The sequence below is a fragment of the Heterocephalus glaber genome, unplaced genomic scaffold, assembly GCF_053883595.1.
Source record: "Heterocephalus glaber isolate CG9 unplaced genomic scaffold, H.glaber_assembly_v1.0 deba00001600, whole genome shotgun sequence".
Lineage (NCBI taxonomy): Eukaryota > Metazoa > Chordata > Mammalia > Rodentia > Bathyergidae > Heterocephalus > Heterocephalus glaber.
The window spans coordinates 27955482-27962172 of record NW_028258372.1 but is presented as its reverse complement, the minus strand read 5'-3'; the positions used below and the strand labels follow the sequence as shown (position 1 = coordinate 27962172).

At 33.0% G+C, this 6691-nt stretch overlaps 1 pseudogene; it reads left to right on the top strand.

Annotated features, from left to right (window-relative positions):
* The first annotated feature begins 1730 nt into the window (after positions 1–1730).
* Positions 1731–6195, top strand: LOC101725361 (glyceraldehyde-3-phosphate dehydrogenase pseudogene; annotated as a pseudogene).
* Positions 6196–6691: the final 496 nt, after the last annotated feature.

The following is a 6691-nucleotide window of genomic DNA, read 5'->3' as shown; positions in this document are numbered from 1 at the left end:
TGATGATGGATGGATTATAAAAGAGTGTATGACCTCATTGATACAACTCAGCATAAAAGATAGTACAGAATCACTCAGTGTTAACCCCTCTGAAGAGTTTACAATTAATTCCTCACACATGAATCAATTTTGGCAATTAAGTAAGAAATGTTTTCAAGATTGTACCATTTAATCTTTTAAGAGTTTTGTAAACAAAAAGTTTTTTTAAAGACAACCTCTACATTTGAGTTTATCCCCAAGGTTCAGTAAATTAATTGAACCAGCTCAGGCTTTTATCTTTTAATTTGGAATTATATATCCAAATGGTTATTTGGTTTTGTTATTTAAAAGGCTAATAGTCTTTGTATGCATTTTTCATTTTAAGAACACAGAAAACTTTAGATTTGCTTCACAAATTGATCCTTTCCCAGAAATTTCTGTTTGAAATTGGCAGTATCTTTCACATAGAGACAGAAAATGAAACAGTAATTAGGACCGGAAGGAGGAAATGCAGATGTGTAGATCAAAGATCACAAAGAAGCCCCTGTATAAGATCAACAAGTCTGGAGGGCCGGGGATTTAGCTCAGTGGTTTCACTGCCTGCTACGCAAGCACAAGAACCCGAGTTTGATCCCTGGTACCAAAAAAAACCCAAAACAAGTCTAGAGATGGAATGTGAAAACGTGAGGACTATGCTAATAAAAATGTATTATATTAGTATGTTTTACCTTTCCACAAAAATGAGTTATGATATGACAGACATGTTAATTTGCTCCACTATAATAACTATTTTATTAAGAACATATAAAATATATATACACATATATAATAACATCATTTTATGTACCTTACTTATACACTGTTTTTTAAAAAAATCATACTACAAGTGAAAACATAACCAAGAAAATATCAGATCTTGAAAGTTAATATTGTTATTAATTTGACTTAAAAAGTGATATTCTGCCAGCTTGATTATATACTTTTCCATTGTACTAATAGACAAAGAAAAAATACCTTGTACTAATAAATAAATTAAAAAATAATTTCATAATAGAGGACAATTCATTCAGTTTGTATAACTACATTATAAAGGTGCAGAATAATTTATAAAGTTTGGATAGAACAAAAAACATAATTTAAGAGCACAACAAAATGTGGAGTTCAAAACAATACCAAATGCCTTTGTTTTGAAATATATGAGAATATAAAGTGATAATTTGACTATCATCAAGCAATGCAGTAGTTTAATTGTAATTCTGAAATACTACATTTGATTAGTTTTTCTATTTTTATTAGTTTAAATGAAAAAATTACTGAGAAATTTTTCAAAACATAGCAATGATTCTATTTTATGTTTTTGCTGTACATCTGTATAGTCACATTCAAAAATATTCCACTAAATTAAATCTTACACTAAATTCAATCTTTATTAAAGTCAGATTAAACATATAAATGAAACACGGAAGCAAACTCACATAAACATGATTTCTTTAAAATGTTTTTGCTTTTATAAACAGCAGCAAGTTTTCTTGGAGGCAACAATTCTTTTCCAATAAGGGTTTGAATTTAAATTTTACATTTTGTCTATTGTAGATAGATCTCTCAGAATATAAAATGAACACACACACACACACACCAGTATCACCATTATGTAGAACAGAGCCCTTTGGATAATTTGTTTCATTTGAAAATGAAATGAATCTCTGTCCCTGCTCACTCTCTAGCGGAATGTCCGCCTTGGTCGGAGACCTATGGTGAAGCTTGAAGTGAATGGAGTTGTTCCTACTGGGCACCTGATCACCAGGGCTCCTTTCAACTCTGGCAAAGTGGATACTGTGGCCATCGCTGACCCCTTCATTGACTTCAACTACCTGCTCTACATGATCCACTATAGTTTCTCCCATGGCAAGTTCCATGTCACTGTCAAAACTGAGAATAGGAAGTTGGTCTTGGAGAGAAAGGCCACCTCCATCTACCAGGAGGGAGATCCTGCCTACATTGAGTGGAGCTAAGCCTCCCAGTACTCCCTGGAGTCCGCGGGCATCTTCACCACCATGGAGAAGGCCCGGTTCACCTGAAAGGTGGAAACAAAAGGGTCATCAACTCCAGGCCCTCAAGTCTGTGATGGGTGTGAACCACGAGAAGTATCGCAACTCCGCCAAGGTAGTCAGCAATGATTTCTGCACCACTCACTGCTTAAGGGTCCTGGCCAAACTCATCTATGACAACTCTGGCACTGTGGAGGAACTCGTGACCATAGCCTGTGCCCCCACTGCCACCCACAAGACTGAGGACTGTCCTTCTGGGAAGCTGATTGCCACGGGTCTGTCCAGAACATCATCTCTGTGTCCACTGGAGCAGCCAAGGCAGTGGGCAAGGTCATCGCCAAGCTGAGTGGGACACCCCCAGCCACGGCCTTCCACGGACCCTTGCCCAGAGCATCGGTGATGGGGCTGAGCCCTGACTCGTCATGCATCATCAATAAAGCTGATTGGACCTCCAAACACAAACAAAAACACAAAGAAGAGAAGAAGAGAAGAGAAGAGAAGAGAAAAGTAATGCTTTATTCAAAAACTCTTTCAAAGAAACTACTCTTATGAAACATTAATGACTGTGAAGTCCTGCGTTTGTACTTTCATTTTGTGAGTTTGTCTAAATTTTATCTGCCACTTTAATTTTTTAAAAAATTTTACTGTAATGATTATATTCACCCTGAGGATTTGGTACATGTACATAACACATCTTAAGTATTTTTTGCTTCCCCTCCACTTCCTTCCTTTGCTTTTTCTCCATCTCTTTGTTACCTGCCCATTTAGAAAAGATCACCCTATTTTCTATCATGTCTTTAATTTTGCTCTTTAATTAATTCATACTTTGTATTTTTATATAGGAAAGACTATAGAATATTTAAGCTTCTATATCTGAATTATTTCATTTAACATTATTACCTCAAGATATGTACATTTTCCTACAAATGATTCAAATTTATTCTTTTTATGGCAGAGTAGTACTCCATTCTGTATATATGCCACATTTTCTTTATCCATTCACCTGCTGGATCTTTCTGCCATGATGTAGCTATTATGAATTGTGCTACTATAAACATGGGTGTGCATATATCACAGTAATATGATGTCTTTAACTCTTTTGGGAAGATACCTACCAGAGGAATACTGGATTGAATGGAATTTCCATTTTTACTTTTGAGTAATCTTTATAATGATTTCCATAGTGGTTATACTTTACATTCACACCAAAAATGCAGAAGTAATTATTTTCTCCCACAGCCTTAGCAACATTGTTATTATTTGATGTCTTAATAACAGCCTTTTTTTCAGAAGTGAGATGGAATTTCAGTATTGTGTAAATTTGCATTTTTCTCTTGGCCATGATGTTCCCCATTTTGTCATGCACTTACTGGATATTTAAAGTTCTGTGAAGTGTCTTCATTTCAGTCACTCATTTTTGGACTGAATATTTTATTTTGTAGATTCTAATTTTTTAGTTCTTTTTACAATTCAGGTATTAGTCCTCTGAGGAGTAACTTGCAATTTTTCCCCACTTGGTAGGTTTTCTCTTCACTCTATTATCTATTATCTTCACTCTATCTATTATCTTATTCACTCTCACTATTATCTTATTCACTCTATCTATTATCTTATTATTATCTTCACTATTATCTATCTATTACCTTCACTCTATCTATCTTTGCTGTGCAGAATTATATTTGCTGATGCTTGAAATTATTTCTTCTGCTACTGGGGTTCTGCTTAGAATGTTCTTACTTGAGCCTATGTTTTCAAGAATCTTATCTTCAGTCCAAATAAGTGTTTCTGTTTCAATATTTAGTGTTTAATCTATTTAGATTTTATTTTAGTACATGGTGAGAGATATGGGAGCAGATGTAATCTTCTACATTTATATAGCCAACTCCCCGGCACCATTTGTTAAAGAGGCCATCTTTCCATCAGTGTAAATTTTTGGTCCCTCCTCTTGTCAGAGATCGGATGGCTGAATGTCCTTGGAGTAATTTCTGTATTCTCTATTCTATTCCATTTTTCCATGTGTGTGTGTTGTTTTTATCATCATAGCATTGTAAATTAACTTGAAATCCAGCATCTTGATGCCCCCTTGCTGCCTAGGATTGCTTTTGCTAGTCTGGGTGTCTTACAGTCCAGGTTGCATATAAATTCTAGGATTATTTCTGTGAGGAATTTTTTTTTTGTATTTGGATTGGGATTTCAATACATACATATACATACTTATACATACATATGTATTTAGGCCATTTGACAGTATTCTTTGTACTATTCAGGAATAGGGTATATCTTTTCATTTTCCAATGTCCTTTTGTATCTTTTTTCAGAGTAGCATAATTTTCATTGTACATATCTTTCACTTCCTTGTTAGGTTAATTTCTAAGTATTTAGTTTTTCTTGAAGCTATCACAAATGGTGTTGTTTTCCTAATATTCTTTTTGTTAAATTATTGGTGTACAGGAACTATATTAGTTTTTGTGTATTGATTTTGTATCCTGCTACCTTGCTGAATTTATTATTTCTAGGAGATTTTGTGGAATTTTTTGGGCCTTCTATGTAAAGGATTAAGTCATCTGTGAATAGATAATTTAACTCCTTCCTTTCTTATACATATCTTTTTATTTCTTTCTCTTGACTAATTTCTCCAGCTAAAGTTTTGAGTCCTATATTGGTCAAGTGTGGGGGTAGTGAACATTTTTGAAATTGTTCCTGATTTTAGAGGAAAGGTTTTCATTTTTTTTCATTTAGTAGGATGATGATTGCCATCTTGTATTCACACAATTATTTATGAATGACCAAATATTGACTCAAAGTTATTGACAGAATCAAAGTAGAATATATGATTGTTTTATGTGAACAGTTCAAATAATAAAACTTGACCAAAATTATCAGTACAATACTTATTTATGTTGTTTAAATATTTTTTTCTTCACGTGTTCTTAAGGTAAAGATGCATTATATGAAAAACAACATATATTTGGGGATGCTAGAATTATAATTTAATCTATTAATTGGTTAAGCCAATTGTTTGGTAATATTAACTAAGTTACTTTTGGTAGTACCCTTTCATTTATAAAATTAAGGTCAATTGAGAATTCTAGCAATAATAACATTATAGTTATTAGTAGTTGTAGTTTTAGTAATATTAGGTTATATCACAGGATTTTTATGTAATTCAAGTAAAGTAATATACAAGAAAACATTTTAAAATTTAAAATCATTTTGCAAATATGTGACAAAAGCATGTAGTAAGAAATGATTTACAGAATCAAAATGATGTATGGTCATTCATCATTGGACCTGAACAGAGGCTGAGTATATTACTGAGGTCTCAGACATGACAGCACACTAACAATGTTGCTCTCTGAGCATTTAGATGCTTTAGTAGTAGAAATTAGAGTATTGGTATATTTTTGTTTGGTTGGTTAAGGTTTTCCTTTGCAATATTTTGCATATGTAAGCTTGGTTTAGAGTTTTAAATCTTTTTCAGAAGTATTATCTTATTTCATACTCATGGGACTTTTCAAAGGTAAGTAGGGGAAAAAATTATGTGGTAGTACAAGAAAGGCAGTAGTAAGTTTCTCCCACATAATTCCAAAAACTGAGCTATCTGTGCAACTTCCCATTATGATGGATTATTTCAGAGGCCAAAGAACTTGGAAAGTATCCAGGTTGCCAAGAGTTCTCCCTCTCCTATTGAATGTGAAGAAAAAATATTTTCATGTAGTCAGTTCTCAGAACTTTTGTTTGAAGAAATATGGTGCTAAAGAAAACAGTTGGAAAAAAGAAAATCAACTATATTCCCAAATTTTTAAATTTGTTTTCATGATTGAAATAAGAAATAAAGTTGATCTGTATATACTTTTCAGTGTAGACTGCATTGTATGACAAGATTGTACATAAAACATTTCATAACACTGATTGAATATCTTTAATACTATCTATAGAGCTGTACTTGCTATAAACACCTACTAATGAAACAAATTGTTAATTATTTTACTTGTAGATACCTTTAATTATACAATCTATCATTGCAAATGATTATTTGTCTTATGAAAAGTCCTCTGAATATTTTCTCTATTTGCAGTGTACTGAAAGAATTGAATTTAAGGACCTGAAAGCTCAGGAATATTTTCTATTGGACATCAAGGTCTTTCTAAGCCAAGTGAACCACTGAACTGAACCCTGCCTTTCTTTGTAGATGCATTTCAGCCAAAAAAGATAGTTAATATACAAAGCATATGTTAGTTAATATACAAAGCATATGTTCTATGTCTTATTATATGTCACATTGATCAACTCAGTATATTTTACTGTATTCATCTGCTTTTCTTTCATGTCATAGCTCCTTTTAACCTATATTCATAACACATAGACAACTACATAGTGAAAGGTTCTTTGCTGCTCTATAAATATGTGCATTGATGATACTGGAGATTCCAAGTGCCTTTTACATGCTTTTCTGTGCTTTCTGTGCATGTCTTGCCCCCTAATAATTTCCTTTTTATGAATGGTGTTTCATGTTTACAATAAATATTCAAGGTGGCCCTATTTTTGCTTTTCATAATCTTTGCTCTTTTTTTTAGCACTTTGCCAATCATCTTTGGTTCATTTAGACTGAGAAGTCTAAGTGAGGCCACCCTCTTTTACTTTTACACAACTTACACAAAAGA